The sequence below is a fragment of the Lathyrus oleraceus genome, chromosome 2, assembly GCF_024323335.1.
Source record: "Lathyrus oleraceus cultivar Zhongwan6 chromosome 2, CAAS_Psat_ZW6_1.0, whole genome shotgun sequence".
NCBI classification, from domain to species: domain Eukaryota; kingdom Viridiplantae; phylum Streptophyta; class Magnoliopsida; order Fabales; family Fabaceae; genus Lathyrus; species Lathyrus oleraceus.
The window spans coordinates 162,530,327-162,550,723 of record NC_066580.1 but is presented as its reverse complement, the minus strand read 5'-3'; positions in this window follow the sequence as shown (position 1 = coordinate 162,550,723).

Below are 20,397 nucleotides of genomic sequence, written 5' to 3'. Positions count from 1 at the left end.
CCTTTAGGTTGTTCAACATACACTTCCTCATTTAAGTAACCATTCAAGAAGGCACTTTTTACATCCATTTGGAACAGTTTGAATTTCAGAATACATGTCACTCCAAGCAATAGTCTAATGGACTCAAGGCGAGCTAAAGGGGCAAATGTTTCATCAAAGTCAACTCCTTCAACTTGAGTGTGTCCTTATGCTACTAATCTTGCTTTATTTTTAGTAACCACCCCTTGTTCATCATATTTATTCTTGTAAACCCACTTTGTTCCAATAACATTTATTCCTTCAGGTCTTGGAACCAGTTCCCATACTTCATTTCACTTGAATTGGCCTAACTCTTCCTGCATGGCATTGATCCAGAATTCATCAGTCAAGGCTTCCTTGACATTCCTAGGCTCAATCTTGGACACAAAACAGCCATGTGAGATCACTTCCCTTGATCTAGTTGTGACCCCTTTATTTGGGTCTCCTATAATGAGATCTTTAGGATGATCCTTCTGAATTCTGATAGAGGGTCCCTTATTAATTATGTCAGCTTCAGGTTCAGCTTGAGTCAGTTCACTCTCATTACTTTTGTCTGGGAAATCAGCTGGGGAATCATTTTGAGATGTCTCAACATCGTCTGTGACATCAGTCTATTGATCATCAACCACAACATTGATAGATTACATCATTACTTTTGTTCTAGAATTAAAGACTCTAAATGCTCTGCTGTTTGTTGAGTAGCCCAGAAATATTCCTTCATCACTCTTGGGATCCATCTTCCTTCTTTGTTCACGATCAATCAAGATATAACATTTGCTACCAAACACATGGAAGTATTTGACAGTAGGTCTTCTTCCTTTCCAGACTACATATAAAGTAGTAGGAGTCCCTTTCTTCAAGGTTACTCTGTTGTGAACATAGCAGGCTATGTTCATAGCTTCAGCCCAGAAGTGGTAGGGCAATTTCTTAGCATGAACCATAGCTCTGACAGATTCTTAGAGAGTTCTGTTTTTCCTTTCTACCACACCATTTTGCTTAGGGGTAATGGGAGATGAGAACTCATGGCTAATTCCTTCAAATGCACAGAAACCAACAAATTTATTGTTCTCAAATTCTTTCCCATGATCACTTCTGATTCTTATAACCTGACTTTCTTTTTCTCTTTGAAGTCTTAGGCAAAGGTCTTTGAATACCTCAAATACATCAGATTTTTCCCTTATAAAATTGACCCAGGTGTATCTGGAGAAGTCATCCACCACCATATATGAATACTTTTTCCCACCAAGACTTTCCACCTGCATAGGTCCCATCAAGTCCATGTGGAGAAGTTCCAGCACTCTGGAAGTTGTGTCATGTCTGAGCTTCTGATGTGACATCTTTGTCTGTTTTCCAATCTGACACTCCCCACAAACTCTTCCTTCATCAATCTTTAAGTTTGGAATTCCTCTGACAGCTTCAACAGATATAATCCTGTTCATTCCTTTAAGATGCAGATGGCCCAATTTTTGATGTCATATCTTCACTTCTTCTTTGGCTAGAGTATACATTGATGAATGACCAGTTTCTTGAGAAGTCCACATATAGCAGTTGTCCTTAGACCTGACTCCTTTCATGATCACTTCATTCTCTTTATTAGTAATCAAACGTTCAGTTTTTGTGAAGTTTACAGTTAGACCTTGGTCACATAGTTGACTGATGCTTATTAGGTTTGCAGTCAGTCCTGTAACAAGTAGGACATTGTCAAGGTTAGGGACTCTAGGGCAGTTTAGCTTTCCAATCCCCTTGATTTCACCCTTTTCTCCATCACCAAAGGTTACATAGCTAGTGGCATGAGGATGAAGGTTAGTTAGCAGGTTTTTTCTTCCAGTCATGTGTCTGGAGCATCCACTGTCAAAATACCAGTCTTCTTTGGCTGAAACTCTGAAGGAAGTGTGAGCTATCAGGTTAGTAACACCGGTCCTAGGAACTGTAACATCTCGAAATTTGCCCTCCTCTTCTTTAAAAAAAAAAAAAAATTGCAGGCTATGAGTCGACCATAAGGGTCAGCGCATAGACCACGGGTCAGCGCATAGCATGTTTGAGTCGACCATAAGGGTCAGCGCATAGGCCTCGGGTCGACGCATAGCAGGCTATGAGTCGACCACTCGCGCGAAAACTCAGTTTTCTGGGTATTTTCCACTGTGTGAAGCTGTTTTTTGGTTGTTAAGTTACTTATTTTCCAAATTTTGTTCACACAACTCATTTTTCACTAATTTCACTTCATTTTGCTAATTGTGATTAAGGAGTGGATTAGGATGTGGTATATAACCTTAACTGTAACAGAAATTGCTAATGACATTTCACAATTTCAGATCTAACAAACTTTCCCTCCAAAAACCTCTCAAATTCTCCAAACTTCATCACACATTTTTCACCATTTCTCCAAGAAATCTTCATCAAACTTGTTCATTCTTGCTGGATCCATGCTCTACATGTAATTGTGAGTAACTGTTTTGCAAAATTCGCGGCCAAATCTTCAAGAATTGCAACTGTTGGAAGCTTGCTCATCAATGGAGTTTTGAAGATTCTTGCAATTGGTGCTGTTTCGAGTTAGCCTAATCACTTCAATCATCTTCTTCATCAATAATCTTGATCTGTTTCACCTTCTTACACGTGGAAACAAGCTGATTCTCATCTGCTTCATTCATAAGGTGAATTTTCGATTTCCTCCATTGATCAAATTGTTAGGTGGCTTTTGTAGATCTTTCAGTGTAGATTATCATGCTGCTCGTGGTTTTCCATTTGGTTGAGAATTGAATGAGAAATCTGAATTTGAAGTTTGATGTTCATTTATTCTTTTGCTCGATTCCGTTGCTATAGTAAGAGTTAGGTTAATTGCTTTGCATATTCGTCATGTACATGTTAAGACAGTCACGATGATGTATGGCACGATGCGTTTGGTTGAAAAATGTTCTTGAGCGATTTCTGGAGATTCATGAATGTTCTTGCTAAAAACATGTTCAGTTGCTTGTTTGATCTTGTTTGCCTGGCTTGCGTTTGAATTTGGTGTTTCCCGCTGCTTCTGTCCAATAGCATTGCGCCACTGCATTAATAAAACTCTGTGTTTCACTTACTGAACGCAGTAATTACAAAATTGCCACTGCTTCATATTATTTCATGTTTATTTCATTTCTTTTTCATTTTTATTTCATTTTGATTCATGTTCTTAGAAAATCCATAACTAATTCATTTCTTGTCCAATTTTGGTGAGATTTTTTCCATGATACTCCTGATGATGTGTAGAATTTAATCGTTATTTTTGTGGAATTTTTGCACGTGTGGAAAAATAATGAGCCTAGGGTTTGTAGAATGTGTCACAATTTTGTACATGTTGCCATTTTCATCATGAAATGCTCATACATTTAAAGAAATGATTGAAATGTTTTGTGGTGATTCTAGACATGTTGCTGGTGATTTACATATATAAATTGTGAATTTTGGATACCTATGGAGTGAGATATGATTTTTTGAACTTAGGTGCGACAATTTGTGTCACACCTAACTAGGGGAACTTCATGAATTTATTTGCCTAGCCTATGCTTGTTGAAATGACTTGAAATTTTACATGGATGTTTATGGATATGTTGAGATGCTATATGAATTTTTCTGGATTTTTATATGGCATTTTCAATTTGATTGATATTTTTCATCTCTGTATGTCAATTATGCAAGCTTATAGGACACATGTTTGTAAATCTTGTGTGAAATCCTCATATGGTTTTAGATGAATGTGAAATTTGGTATGCTGGTTGTAGACACATTGTAGGACATCACTGTTTTGGTCCCATTCATTTCTTAATTGATTTCACTGATTTATGAATTTTTGAAGTGAATGCTTGTGTTGATGCTATGGTTTGGCTTGAAAAATTGTGTCTGTATTTCTTGATTTTCATTGATATAGTTCCTTTTGTTCAATTGAGCTGAAAATTGACATGCTACATCTTGAATATGTCCTGTTTAGGTGTGAATTATTTGAGGATTTTTGGAATTCTTTTGATATGCTTTTGGTTGAAGTTATTCTGTTTGGACATTGGATGTTGCATTTGACTTAGTTTGTACCAAATTGTGCATGAAATGAAAATGATGAATGATATGGATATGGGATCAATTGCATTTGCTTTCTATTTGCATTAATTTGGTTTTGGTTGAGAATTGTTTGCTGTTTAGAATTTTTTCTCCCTTTTGGCCCCTAGGCTTGGCCTAGTGGTCCAGTTTCTCACATTTGGTTTGACTTTTCAGGATGAAATGCACAAAGCTTAAGGAGAATGATTCAAGTCAATAAAATTGAATTTGTTTGATGTGGAGAACTAACATAACTTTGTTTTGTAGGTTGTGAAGCTTGAGCTTGAGCTTGTAGCTTGCATTTATGTGCTTGTGTTGTTTGTATAGACTGACTGATTAACACTTGCTGTTTATTGTTGTCTGTCTGAGTACTGATGATACTTGATTGTTTTCAGGTACATTTAGTTGCTTACAGTTCTTTAAGAACTTGCTTGCTGCTGCTTGGTTTTTAAACCACTTGAGGTAGGACTTCTATTCTTCATGTAGTCTGGAAGACCTGGCCTGTTACCTGGCCAGGCAACTGTCTGAAGTCCTCCTTAAGAGGCAATGATTGTGGTTGCTTACATTTTGTGCCCAAGCAGGTAAAGACCTCTATGAGGCAATTGGTGGAAGCTAGGGATATGCAATCTATCCCCCACTATTCTGTGAGTCGTCCCTCTGCTCACACGGCTGTGTGTTGATGCATTGGGACACAAACCCAAGATCCTGTGATGTTGCACAATCGAGTCAGAGTCTTTGAGCGTAGAAGGGTCCCTCCATTCTGGACCCACGCTCCTTTGTCTGAAGCTCTCCCTGGTCAGGGATAAGAGCTGTGAGGTCTCATCCTCACTTCACCTTTTCATCTGCTTCACCTTAGCCTCGTAATGGCAAGGTTAAGAGCGAATAATAACCCTGTACAGATGACTTGCCTAGGCAGTCAAACCCATCGCTTGAGCCCTCTTGATTGGCTATAGTGTGTGCTATGTGAATATTTGTTTGACATGTTTACTTGAAATGCTTGAATTGCTTGTATGCTTGTATGCTTGCTTCTTTCCTGGATAGGATTAGCTTGCAGTTGTGCAAGTAGGTAGAAACCTGAACGTAGGGTAATGATGCATGACAACACTAGGCTCGAGTACAGCTCCCTGGTAGTGTGTCTTCCCTTGGTTTCTGGCTAGATTTTCTTTCCCTTGAGGGGGAACTACATCGCCCTGATCCTCGTTCCAGACGAGGTATGTAGGCAGGAGACCGTGCGAGGTCTCTCCGGGCACTTTTTTTTCTTTTGTATGTGTTTGTTTGTTATCTGATTGTGTGTTTTGGTTCGGATGCCGACGTAAGTCCATTGATTGGCAGTCGGGCTCCACGTTTGCCGTTTTGTGCATGTTTTGGTTCGGATGCTGACGTAATTCCATCAAGTGGTTGTCGGGCTCCATGTTTGCCATCTGTTTGTGTGTTTTGTGTTATTTGGCGTGCGTAAGCCGAACTACAGTGGCTCTGATTCTCGTTCCAGACGAGATATGTAGGCATAGGATGCGACGTCCTATCGAGCTCCCTTCTCTTAACCGCACCTGCGTTCCCTGTGTGTGTGTGATGTTTAGCAACCTTTTCTTTTCTTAGAACGTGGATCCCGTCGATTACGACGGACGTGAGGGGTGCTAATACCTTCCCCTTGCGTAACCGACTCCCTTACCCTTTCTCTTTGGTCGCAAGACCATTTCCTTTCCAGGTTTCTCTGAGCGTTTCCTTTCCCTATTTTGGGATAAATAACGCGCAGTGGCGGCTCTGTGTTTGTGTTTTTCTTTGAGTCCCGCCGGTTGTTTTTTCGCGGATGCGACAGCTGGCGACTCCACTGGGGAAACATTGATGTAGACCTGTGCTGGTCCATCTTCCCTAAGCGAGTCCTTCCTAGCATTTTAGGATAGTTTAGGTTGCTTGTGATGCTTTATTTATTGCATTTATTATTCTAACCTGTGTATATATTTGCATAAATATTTGCATGCATCATACTATCATGTTGTCGTCCTCTGTGCAGGTGGTTCCTCTGTTTGGGGTGGGTGTTCTGAGTGGGGCTAAAACCCAGGCCCGAGTATACACCTAGGATTAGTGTGGTCTCATGTTGCCTCTTTCATGTTAGGTGAACATGTGCCTGGCGGCGTGATGTACCACAAGCCAGACGAGGTTCATTTGATAGTGCTTGCCTCTGTGGGTATTCCACTTTGGTTGAGTTACTTCATCTGAACTGTTGACTCTGGTGACCGATCATTTCCCGGATCTTTGGTTTAGACGGTCTCAGGAGAGCTACAATGGCACACCCGAAAGGGCAAACCCATTGAGTATCTCTGCCCGATTGTCGAGACCATTATCCGCCTTAGGATGACCTGATTAGAATTTACCTGTGAGGGGAGGGTGATTCTTTCAGATGCGTGTTCAGATGGTGACTCAGATGGTGACTTTTTGTTCCGTGGATCAGAGTCATATTTATAAGTCGGATTTATGGCCATTTATTGCCGAGACGCCGGAGTGCTGTCCATGGTATTTATCAGTGGGGATCCGTTTATTTCAGGATTCCCCGGGCCGATTTTATCAGTGGGGATCCGTTTATTTCAGGATTCCCCAGACCGATTCAGATGGTTATGGGTATCTGTTCAGAGATGGTTTGATGATGATGATGATGATGTATCTGTCTTCCGTTTATTTCGGAACCCTTGAGTTGGATTTGTGGTTACATGTTTCCTCAGATGGTTGTGATCGGTTCAGAAATCAGGGCTGTGATTCAGAGCAACAGATGATCAGAGGACTTGGAGGATGGCAGTGCATTGCATTCATACATCTGCATCATTCTCATTTTGCATTCATCTGCACCAAACCTACGTCTAGCCATATGGGGAGTATCATTGATTGAGAATCTGGTTGAGAGACATCTTGAATTTCAGAATGCGGATGTCAAAATATTATCGGTCTCGATGAAACCAGAATCAAAGGACAGAATCTTCCTCATATGGATAGACGTTGCATTCATGCATGCTAACCCATTTGCTGTTTTGTAGGTGTCAACCGGTGCGCATAGCTCGTTTGCTCAGATATCCTGCTAGGGACAACAAATCCAAACTGATGGATCTTCCCAACGCCGACATCCTCGAACTGAGAGAGATGGTGAGGGATTTGTTCAGTGTTGTGCAAGGGCTTGCCTTGGGGCAGGAAGCCATGGCCAAGAGATTGGAAAGGATTGAGGGTTGGATGATCAAGGAGAAAGTTCAGGAAAAGACTCTGTCATCCGAAGTAACAAATCCCTCTGGCTCTGTAGTGAAGAAATCCCTTGACAGTGGTCAGCCCAAGAAGAAGGTTGAATCAGGTGGTGCGCAGACTAAAAGAGAATGCGGTAAGGATCGTTACCACCCTTATGCTGCCACCGTAACCATTCCTGTTGGTGATTCATCTGTACCACAGCGGCAACAGTCACCTCAACAGAGGACACAGAAAGCTGGGGGCCAATTGAGAAGGAGGATGACAGATCGTCATTTCAATAAGCCGCCTGTGACTTACGCCTCCCTGTTTAAAAAGTTGAAGGATCTTGGGTTGGTGCAGCCAAGGATGTTGACTCTGTTGAAACCTGATCAGAGGCCTGCCAGTTACGATGAGAATGTCAGGTGTGAGTTCCATGCTGGGGCACCCGGACATCATGTTGAGGATTGCAAAGCTTTTAAGCATGTGGTCCAGGACTTGGTGGATTCTAAGACGATCAGCTTTGCACCGATGGCAGATGATAGTGCTAACCCCGTGTCAAAGCATGGTCCTGTAAAGGCGAAAATGAGGTCGAGGGACAAGAAAGGGATAGAGGGGAGTGAGAAGGATCAGTTAAAAATGCCAATGTCCGTGGTCCCAAAATGTTCGAAGAAGAATGGAGCTTTCCCTTGTGTTGATGATTGTTGCGCAGCCATCGCTACAAAAGGGTGTGTAGTAATTGGGGAATCGGTCCAAAGAATGATGAAAGTAGAAATGGACGATGTGAGATGTAAAGCACTCAGTCTGGCAGCTGAAACCGTCAAGGTGGAAAATGCCATTGGTGTTGAGAAAGAGAAAAAGGCGTCCATTTCTTCTTACAAGCAGGCATTGGAAGTGGTGAGAAATGGAGGGATCCCAGGCTGGGGACAGATCATAGGCATTGTGGTAAAGGCGGATATGTTTGGGATTGGTTATCATCCAGGTCAAGACTCGTCTGAGCAGAACAGAGGACGTCATCCGTCGTTCACCTTTGTCAGTGCCGGAATGCTAGATTCAGATCACGCCTATGCAGTGGGTAAAGAAACTAACAGTGACTGGGAGATTGATCAATGGATAAGATCGTGCGTACCAGGAAGCTGGAAGGCTTAAAAAGATCAGCATTGTCACTTGTCCGGAAGAGTAATATTTCTTGTTTTCAGTTTATATGCATGAAAGCCATATGTGTTGCCCGACACGTAATGGTTCATTGTAAGGGCCACCTCATGTTTCATTTTGCAACATTTCGCATCATAAATAAATGGATGTTTTTCAGTCAAAAAGCGGTGTTCCCTGTTTTTCATTTATTTTTGCAGTTTAAAAAACAAATAAAAATGGCAATGTTTATTTTCATTTTTCATCTTTTTGATTTGTCTTGTTCCGAATTCAAAAATAATTCTCCGGATCTCGTTGATAACAATTTGGTTACACCTCATATGACTTCGACAAATCGATCTCTCATGCCAAAGGAGAAGGCGAAGAAGATTGTGATCTGCTGGAATTAGCCAGGTTGTTGAAACAAGAGGAGAAGGTGATTCAGCCGCATGAAGAGCGGATTGAGATTGTTATTCCGAGCACCGCCGAGGTCAGGAAGGAAGTGAAAGTTGGAGCCGCTTCAGAGGCGAGTCGAAAGCAGGATGGTAGCCTTGTTGAAGGAGTATGTGGATACTTTCGCCTGGCCGTGTCAGAATATGCCAGGGTTGAACACCGGTGTCATTGTGTACAAGCTACCATGGAGAGCAGACAATCCTCCAGAGAAGCAGAATGCCGGTGCTACTTGTCAGAGAGCCATGGTGACTTTGTTTCATGATATGATTCATCATGAAATTGAATGCTATGTTGATGACATGATAGCAAAGTCCCAAGCAAAAGAGGGGCATCTGGCAGATTTGGCCATGCTATTTGACAAGTTGAGACAGTTCAAACTAAGGTTGAATTCAGATAAGTGCACTATCAGAGTGCGGTCCGGTAAGATGTTAGGGGTTCATTGTAAGAGAGGAATCGAGGTTGCTCCTGCGCAAAAAAAAAAAAAAGTAATGCCTGAACCGAGAACAGGAAAAGAGGTTTGTGGTTTCTTAGAAAGATTGAACTACCTGTCATGGTTCACATCTCATCTAACAGCCACGTGTGAACCCATATGTAAGATGTTGAAAAAAAAAAGATCAAACGGTCAGGCGAAATAATGATTGCCAAGGGGCATTGGAAAAATAAAAGAATAAGTTGCAGGAGCCTCTGATTCTGTTACCTCCTGTGGAAGGAGCAATTATTAATCTGTACTTGACAGCCCTCGAGGGGTCTACGAGGTGAAGTGGGTCAGCATGACGAGTCTTGTCGAAAAGAGCATGCAATCTACCTAAGCAAAAAGTTCATCGACTGTGAAACAATACATTCACTGTTCGAGAAAACTTGATGTACTTTGGCATAGGCTGCTCGCCGACTGAGACAGTATATGCTGGTTCATACCACTTTGTGGATTTCCGAGATGGATCCGATCAAGTATGGGGTTTGAGAATCCAGCATTGACCCGACGGGTTGTGAGGAGCAAAAGAATGTTGACTGATTTGTGATGCTCTCAGAAAGCAATCAAGGGGTGTATTATCTGATTACATCGCTCCGCAACCCATTGAGGATTATCAACTGATGAGGTTTGAATTCCCTGATGAGGACATCTCGAGGTGCTCTAATCGAAGGATTGAGAGTAGCCGATCCCGGAGGAGGGGCCTGACCCCGAATCCGAACGGATTTTGATGTCTGATGGGGAGGTTAAGGTGAATAGGCTTTTGTTGCCCGGATAACGTTCGGAGGCACCGATGGTGTGATGGAGTATGAAGCTTGTATCCTGGGTATTGAACTCCGATGCACACATCTACTAGGGCAACTCCTTTCTCATTGGTATATGGAATGGAGGCTGTATTACCTGTTGAGGTTCAGATTCCCTCTTTGAGAGTCCTGATGGACGTGAAGTTGCAAGAGGCGGAATGGGTAAGGATCCGGTATGAAGAGTTGAGCCTAATTGAAGAGAAGAGGCTAGCAGCCATCTGTCATGGGCAGTTATACCAGCAACAGATGAAGCGTGCTTTTGACAGAAAGGTACGACCTCGGGTATATCACGTGGGTGATATGGTGCTGAAAAGGATCCTTCCTCCTCAAAACGATCGAAGGGGCAAATGGACACCGAATTATGAAGGTCCATTCGTGGTCAAGAAGGTTTTCTCTGGAGGAGCCTTGTTGTTAACGACCATGGATGGCGAGGATTTTCCATCCCCTGTGAATGCGGACGCAGTTAAAAAATACTTCGTATAGTTGACCCGCTGGACGAAAAGAATAAAATAGTCCAGGCAAAAATGGGCATCCCAGCGAACCGAAAAACAGAAAGAAAGGTTCGGGCAAAAATTAGGGATAAAAATGAAAAATTGTACACCCGGCAAGTCGAAAACCTGAAAAGGCGACTTGGGCAAAAAAGGGTATCCCGGTGGACTGAAAACCCGAAAGGGCGGTCCAGGCAAAAGAGGGATTGAAACGAACAACTGCGTCCAGCATGATCGTTTGCGCTTTGGTTAAAGCATCATGGATAATACCCGGTAGAGATCAATCAGAAACGTCTTGTTCAGAAGGCAGAAAGCAAGGAGAGTCTGAGGACATATGGGGTGTAACCGAGTTGGAACTCGATGAGATTACGGGTTTCACGTTGCCATTAGGATAGATTTTTCCTTTTGAGCGCAATTACCTCTTTTCAGGAATTGTTTCCTTTTGTATTGCTCATTTGAGCCACACTGTTCCAATCAATAAAATGCATATTCAGTCAAATAATTTTTGTTTTTGTTTTTCATTACCGCTTTGATTGCAAAAACATCCAAATATTTTGATAAAGAATCTTGCATTTTAAGACATACAGGTCCCTTCCAATGCATGCTTATGAGATTGAAAGTTTGAAATCTTATTTGGAAGGTTGAGTGACCCAAGTGTTGAAATCTTGACACGCCTGGGGCACGGTTTTATCTAACGATCTGTTTTGCAGGTGCTGTTAGAAATTTTCACTCAATTGCAGGTTGTGATGTGGAAGCTTTGTAATAGATCCCCAGAGAGTTCGCTCCGGAACAAATGAATGAAAACGACGAAGTGACATTGAGACGTATGACGATCCTTGATGATAATCAAGAAGACTCTTCAAAGTCGGAAGACTTGAAAGTATGTAATTCCCCGCAGAGTCCGATCAGGGACGAGTGCATGAAGAAAGGACGGAGAGACGACGAGACGACCGACGACCTTTGAAATTAATCAAGAAGACTCTTCAAAGTCGGAAGATTGAAAATTATGTATAAATCCCAGGAGTACGTTTCCGTCGAGCGCGGGGCGATTGGGAATACAAGATGATGGAGCAAAAAAGGTCCAGACGAGTCTGGGAATTCTCAAAAGTGGAAAGCTGATACGAGATTGGGAGGTGGATACCGTGGTTCGACGAATCGACAGGTGTTCTGTACCAACTTTTCTCATTTCCCCAGCGAGGTCCCCAAACAGAATCGGAGGACCAACTCCCTGCAGATCCGAGGTCTGTGACTTCCCCAGCCGAGTCAAGATGGTTATCCCCGGCAGGTTTAAAGTGGTGTTTCCTCAGCAGCCGGGCCTGAAGGTTGCTATTCCCCGAGTGGAGCGGGTTTCAATGAAATATATCTCCAGCAGTTCCCCGAGTGGAGCGGGTTTCAACGAAATATATCTCCAGCAGTGTTTATCCTACCAGTGGATTGGACGAGTTTCCATAGCAGACTGATATCTGCATCCCCAGCTGAGTATATCCTACATGTGGATTGGATGGGTCTTCCCCAGCGGAGTGGCATTCGTTATCCCTAGCAGGGTCAGGATGGTTATCCCCAGCAGGTGTCGGATCGATGCTTCCCTAGTTGCCAGGCCTGGAGGTGGCTGTTTCCCAGCGGAGTATCTGTGAGCATTTCCCCAGTGAAGTCGTCAGGTATCTATGAGGGTTTCCCAAAGCAGAGTCGAGATTGATATCCCCAGCAAGTCAAAGACCGATGTATCCCCACAGAGCGTTGGTGGTTCTTATCCCCCAGCAGTTTCTCGAGCGGATTGGGTGCAAAGGAGGTTTTCCCCAGCAAGGGTTACCTTTTCCAGCAGCAGTACTGTTCCCCAGCAGGGTGGAGTTGGAGCAATGGCGAGTTCCTCAGCAGAGTGTCTCGTGCTTCCCAGAAGAGTCCCTTGAGGGGGATACCTTTTTATGCATTCATCATGTAAAATAAAGCATAGCATGTTGCATAGAAAAATAATAAATCGCGTAGCATTTCCATAATTATGGAGCATTACGCAGAAAAATCAATCATGCATCATTACAAGCATAGGCTAGTCTCAAGCTGTGGTTACCGTTTGAGAGGTGGTTTTGCCGGAGGTGAAGATGCTACTCGAGCCGTGGTTACCGTTTGAGGAGTGATTTCACTAGTTGGAAAATCATCAGCATTGCAAGTATCAGTTACTCGAGCCGTGGTTACCGCTTGGAGGTTTGATTTCATCAGATGGTGAAGATGTTACTCTGAGGGGTTTAGCATCATGACGTCAGATCAGCAATGTTCCCCAGTAGTGCGATATTGGAGGAAATGTTTCTGTCGGACAGAGATGGAAATAAAATCAGAGGACGCTACGCGATCAGCGCGATTCGAGCCGTGGTTACCGCTTGAGGATTGGTTTTGCCGGACAGTGAAGACGATACTCCGAGGAGTTCAGCATTGTGAGTTTGGAACAACAGTATTTCCCAGTCATCAGTAAGTGTCTGGTTGAGCTTGATTGGTGTCCTGTAAAACATCATCATTCGATGTTCAGTAAACGTCGAGTTTCTTCCCAGACATCAGTAAGTGTTTGGTCGGTCATTGTTTGATGCCTGTAAACATCATTGTTCGATGTCCTGTAAACATCATTGTTTGATGCCTGTAAACATCATTGTTTGATGCCTGTAAACATCATTGCTTGATGCCTGTAAACATCATTGTTTGATGCCTGTAAACATCATTGTTCGATGTCCTGTAAACATCATTGTTCAATGTCCTGTCAACATCATTGTTCGATGTCCTGTCAACATCATTGTTCGATGTCTGGTAAACATCATTGTTCGATGTCCTGTAAACATCATTGTTAGATGTCATGTCAACATCATTGTTCGATGTCCTATCAACATCATTGTTCGATGTCCTGTAAACATCATTGTTAGATGTCCCGTCAACATCGTTGTGTGATGCCTGTAAACATCATTGTTTGATGCCTGTAAACATCGAGTTTTCTCCCAGTCATTGTTTAATGTTTGGTCGAGTTTTCTTTGATGTCCTGTAAAACATCATCGTTCGATGTCCAGTAAACGTCGAGTTTCTTCCCGGTCATCAGTCATTGTCTGGTTGAAGGTGTACCCTCTGATATGTCGCCATCAGAGTGGTGATTGGTGTTATTTCCGACGATTGCCAGCGGAGTTATCACAAGGAAAGAAGATTTCGGGGTTCAAATGCAGTGGTCTGGAATCATTTGTGCAAGAGAAAATTTCGGGGTTCAAGAAAAGCATAAAAAGGAAAAGAATAATAATCTCGAGCGGATGAGTGGTGTTCAGGCCATGGTTATCCCTGCGTTACCATTTATTTTGGTATCCAGGTCGACGTTTCTGTTTTGGGGTTCAAGCCGAGTTTTCTCTGTACCAGACGGATTTTTCAGAGATTGTTTCTTCGCCGATTCTGACAGGCGTTGTTATTTATTTTCCCATCAGAGTGCAAATTGTTCGTCTGTTCTTGGTATTCAATCACTCTTCATCCTGATCATCTGAAAGCCGAGGCTGTTCATATCAACAGGTTCATAGTGGATTGAATAGGGGCAGCTGTAACATCTCGAAATTTGCCCTCCTCTTCTTTAAAAAAAAAAAAAAAATATTGCAGGCTATGAGTCGACCATAAGGGTCAGCGCATAGACCACGGGTCAGCGCATAGCATGTTTGAGTCGACCATAAGGGTCAGCGCATAGGCCTCGGGTCGACGCATAGCAGGCTATGAGTCGACGCATAGCAGGCTATGAGTCGACCGCTCGCGCGAAAACTCAGTTTTCTGGGTATTTTCCACTGTGTGAAGCTGTTTTTTGGTTGTTAAGTTACTTATTTTCCAAATTTTGTTCACACAACTCATTTTTCACTAATTTCACTTCATTTTGCTAATTGTGATTAAGGAGTGGATTAGGATGTGGTATATAACCTTAACTGTAACAGAAATTGCTAATGACATTTCACAATTTCAGATCTAACAAACTTTCCCTCCAAAAACCTCTCAAATTCTCCAAACTTCATCACACATTTTTCACCATTTCTCCAAGAAATCTTCATCAAACTTGTTCATTCTTGCTGGATCCATGCTCTACATGTAATTGTGAGTAACTGTTTTGCAAAATTCGCGGCCAAATCTTCAAGAATTGCAACTGTTGGAAGCTTGCTCATCAATGGAGTTTTGAAGATTCTTGCAATTGGTGCTGTTTCGAGTTAGCCTAATCACTTCAATCATCTTCTTCATCAATAATCTTGATCTGTTTCACCTTCTTACACGTGGAAACAAGCTGATTCTCATCTGCTTCATTCATAAGGTGAATTTTCGATTTCCTCCATTGATCAAATTGTTAGGTGGCTTTTGTAGATCTTTCAGTGTAGATTATCATGCTGCTCGTGGTTTTCCATTTGGTTGAGAATTGAATGAGAAATCTGAATTTGAAGTTTGATGTTCATTTATTCTTTTGCTCGATTCCGTTGCTATAGTAAGAGTTAGGTTAATTGCTTTGCATATTCGTCATGTACATGTTAAGACAGTCACGATGATGTATGGCACGATGCGTTTGGTTGAAAAATGTTCTTGAGCGATTTCTGGAGATTCATGAATGTTCTTGCTAAAAACATGTTCAGTTGCTTGTTTGATCTTGTTTGCCTGGCTTGCGTTTGAATTTGGTGTTTCCCGCTGCTTCTGTCCAATAGCATTGCGCCACTGCATTAATAAAACTCTGTGTTTCACTTACTGAACGCAGTAATTACAAAATTGCCACTGCTTCATATTATTTCATGTTTATTTCATTTCTTTTTCATTTTTATTTCATTTTGATTCATGTTCTTAGAAAATCCATAACTAATTCATTTCTTGTCCAATTTTGGTGAGATTTTTTCCATGATACTCCTGATGATGTGTAGAATTTAATCGTTATTTTTGTGGAATTTTTGCACGTGTGGAAAAATAATGAGCCTAGGGTTTGTAGAATGTGTCACAATTTTGTACATGTTGCCATTTTCATCATGAAATGCTCATACATTTAAAGAAATGATTGAAATGTTTTGTGGTGATTCTAGACATGTTGCTGGTGATTTACATATATAAATTGTGAATTTTGGATACCTATGGAGTGAGATATGATTTTTTGAACTTAGGTGCGACAATTTGTGTCACACCTAACTAGGGGAACTTCATGAATTTATTTGCCTAGCCTATGCTTGTTGAAATGACTTGAAATTTTACATGGATGTTTATGGATATGTTGAGATGCTATATGAATTTTTCTGGATTTTTATATGGCATTTTCAATTTGATTGATATTTTTCATCTCTGTATGTCAATTATGCAAGCTTATAGGACACATGTTTGTAAATCTTGTGTGAAATCCTCATATGGTTTTAGATGAATGTGAAATTTGGTATGCTGGTTGTAGACACATTGTAGGACATCACTGTTTTGGTCCCATTCATTTCTTAATTGATTTCACTGATTTATGAATTTTTGAAGTGAATGCTTGTGTTGATGCTATGGTTTGGCTTGAAAAATTGTGTCTGTATTTCTTGATTTTCATTGATATAGTTCCTTTTGTTCAATTGAGCTGAAAATTGACATGCTACATCTTGAATATGTCCTGTTTAGGTGTGAATTATTTGAGGATTTTTGGAATTCTTTTGATATGCTTTTGGTTGAAGTTATTCTGTTTGGACATTGGATGTTGCATTTGACTTAGTTTGTACCAAATTGTGCATGAAATGAAAATGATGAATGATATGGATATGGGATCAATTGCATTTGTTTTCTATTTGCATTAATTTGGTTTTGGTTGAGAATTGTTTGCTGTTTAGAATTTTTTCTCCCTTTTGGCCCCTAGGCTTGGCCTAGTGGTCCAGTTTCTCACATTTGGTTTGACTTTTCAGGATGAAATGCACAAAGCTTAAGGAGAATGATTCAAGTCAATAAAATTGAATTTGTTTGATGTGGAGAACTAACATAACTTTGTTTTGTAGGTTGTGAAGCTTGAGCTTGAGCTTGTAGCTTGCATTTATGTGCTTGTGTTGTTTGTATAGACTGATTGATTAACACTTGCTGTTTATTGTTGTCTGTCTGAGTACTGATGATACTTGATTGTTTTCAGGTACATTTAGTTGCTTACAGTTCTTTAAGAACTTGCTTGCTGCTGCTTGGTTTTTAAACCACTTGAGGTAGGACTTCTATTCTTCATGTAGTCTGGAAGACCTGGCCTGTTACCTGGCCAGGCAACTGTCTGAAGTCCTCCTTAAGAGGCAATGATTGTGGTTGCTTACATTTTGTGCCCAAGCAGGTAAAGACCTCTATGAGGCAATTGGTGGAAGCTAGGGATATGCAATCTATCCCCCACTATTCTGTGAGTCGTCCCTCTGCTCACACGGCTGTGTGTTGATGCATTGGGACACAAACCCAAGATCCTGTGATGTTGCACAATCGAGTCAGAGTCTTTGAGCGTAGAAGGGTCCCTCCATTCTGGACCCACGCTCCTTTGTCTGAAGCTCTCCCTGGTCAGGGATAAGAGCTGTGAGGTCTCATCCTCACTTCACCTTTTCATCTGCTTCACCTTAGCCTCGTAATGGCAAGGTTAAGAGCGAATAATAACCCTGTACAGATGACTTGCCTAGGCAGTCAAACCCATCGCTTGAGCCCTCTTGATTGGCTATAGTGTGTGCTATGTGAATATTTGTTTGACATGTTTACTTGAAATGCTTGAATTGCTTGTATGCTTGTATGCTTGCTTCTTTCCTGGATAGGATTAGCTTGCAGTTGTGCAAGTAGGTAGAAACCTGAACGTAGGGTAATGATGCATGACAACACTAGGCTCGAGTACAGCTCCCTGGTAGTGTGTCTTCCCTTGGTTTCTGGCTAGATTTTCTTTCCCTTGAGGGGGAACTACATCGCCCTGATCCTCGTTCCAGACGAGGTATGTAGGCAGGAGACCGTGCGAGGTCTCTCCGGGCACTTTTTTTTCTTTTGTATGTGTTTGTTTGTTATCTGATTGTGTGTTTTGGTTCGGATGCCGACGTAAGTCCATTGATTGGCAGTCGGGCTCCACGTTTGCCGTTTTGTGCATGTTTTGGTTCGGATGCTGACGTAATTCCATCAAGTGGTTGTCGGGCTCCATGTTTGCCATCTGTTTGTGTGTTTTGTGTTGTTTGGCGTGCGTAAGCCGAACTACAGTGGCTCTGATTCTCGTTCCAGACGAGATATGTAGGCATAGGATGCGACGTCCTATCGAGCTCCCTTCTCTTAACCGCACCTGCGTTCCCTGTGTGTGTGTGATGTTTAGCAACCTTTTCTTTTCTTAGAACGTGGATCCCGTCGATTACGACGGACGTGAGGGGTGCTAATACCTTCCCCTTGCGTAACCGACTCCCTTACCCTTTCTCTTTGGTCGCAAGACCATTTCCTTTCCAGGTTTCTCTGAGCGTTTCCTTTCCCTATTTTGGGATAAATAACGCGCAGTGGCGGCTCTGTGTTTGTGTTTTTCTTTGAGTCCCGCCGGTTGTTTTTTCGCGGATGCGACAGGAACCCATTGTTTTCTGTTGACAGTGATGTGATGTTTGGGTCTAGGTTGATGATGAGAAGGACTAGGATAGCCATACAACTTAAAGCAGAATGGTTTTATGTGACCAAATTTTCCACAGTAATGACATCTCCATCTTTGGTGTTTTCCTTTATGTTGTCTTCCCTTATGATGTTGTGACACATGATGTGACATCTTTGGTTTGCTACCAGTGTGACTACACTCAGGTTTTGATTCATTGAACCCAAGGCCAGACTTGTCTCCTGCCATTTTTCTAGTCTGGAGAATTTTGTCTAAGGTGTCAGATCCATTGTTTAGCATTCTGACATACTTTGTCATCTCATCCAGTTTGGAGTTCAAGAACACTACTTCAGTCTTCAACTTAGATATGGTTTCCAAGTGTTCTGCTTTCTCATTCTCCAGTTATGTTATCACTTTCTTCTGACTTTCCACTTATTGACACACTTCTTCACTTTTGTGACACAACTTTATGTAGGTAGAGGCTAACTCATCAAAGGTTACTTCACCATCACTTGAGTCTTCATCAGAACCCCATCTTCCAGTCAAGGCAGTCACAAGGTTTGCAGACTCTCCTTCTGTTTCACTTTCATCAGACCAAGTAGCAGCAAGACTTTTCTTCTGTTACCTGAGGTAGGTCACACATTCAGCTCTAATGTATCCATACCCATCTCATTCATGGCACTGAACTCCTTTTCCTTCTTTGGACTTTTCATCAGATCTTGTTCTTCTTCCAGCATTATTGGACCTACTGATGTCAGATGAGATGTTCTTGACATTAGACTTAGACCTTACATCCATCTTTTTCAGAAGTTTGTTGAACTGTCTTCCCAGTAATGCTACATCATTTGCCATATCTTCATCAGTATCTTGACCACTTTCTTCCTCTTTCTCTTCAGTGTTTGACATGAAGGCTATGCTTTTGACTTTCTTTTAAAATCCAATTAGCTCATTCACTCTCATGTTTGGAGGGATCCAATTAGCTCATCCAAACATTCCCAACTCAAATGTTTGGAGGGATCCAACTAGCTCATCCACTCTCATATTGCAAATGTCTTGAGACTCTTCTATGGCTGTCACTTTTATGGCAAATCTCTTAGGAAGTGGCCTGAGTATTTTCCTCACTAGTTTTTCATCTGACATCTTCTCACCCAGGGCTCCTAAGGTATTAACAATTTCAAGGATATTCATATGAAAGTCGTGAATATTTTCATCTTCTTTCATCCTCAAATTTTCAAACTTGGTAGTGAGAAGCTGCAATCTAGACATCTTCACTCTAGAGGTGCCTTCATGAGTGGTTTTGAGAATATTCCAAGCATCTTTAGCCACCTCACAGTTAATCATCAATCTGAAGATGTTCTTGTCAACCCCATTGAATATAGCGTTCAATGCTTTAGAGTTTCCAAGGGCTAGATCATCCTCCTCCTTGGTCCATTGTTCCTCAGCCTTCTTATCCGTTGTAGCTTCTCCTTCCTTAGTAATAACTGGATATTCCCAGCCTGTTAAAACAGCCTTCCAAGCCTTATTATCCAAAGATTTCAGGAAGGCTACCATTCGAGGTTTCTAGTAGTCATAGTTGGATCCATCCAGAATAGGTGGTATGTGAACAGATCCTCCGTCTCTATCCATAGTACCAGAAAGTAATGTCCCTAGATCTCACCCAGAACTAGAGCAGGATACCTGCTCTGATACCAATTGAAATTCTGGTATCAGATATGAGATGTCGAAGGTAATGTCACGACACTAATATCTGAACAATATAAATAGGATAGAAGATAAAGAATAGTAATACAAGTGACACAAGCAATTGTTAACCCAGTTCGGTGCAAACTCACCTACGTTTGGGGGCTACCAAGCCAGGAAGGAAATCCACTAAACAAAATTAGTTCAAAGACTCTCAGTAAACAACTTCAAGTTACAGTCTTTTCACCTAATCTCTATCCGTGTGACTTCTACCTAAGAACTCTTAGATATGAGATCCTACTCACTCCCCCTCAATCACAGCAGTGATGTAAAAACAAGTATTATAATGAAAAGAAGACACTCTTCAAGAACACATACTTGATCTTGCTTAAAAGCTTCAATCAAGTAAACATACACTCGTGCTTTAAAGCTTAGAGTGGAAAAATTACAACTCAAAAGTCAGTCCAATTCAATCATCTATGGATGAATGAATAGCTCACAATACATACGACCACACAGGACTAAAACCTTATTCTCTCTCAATAT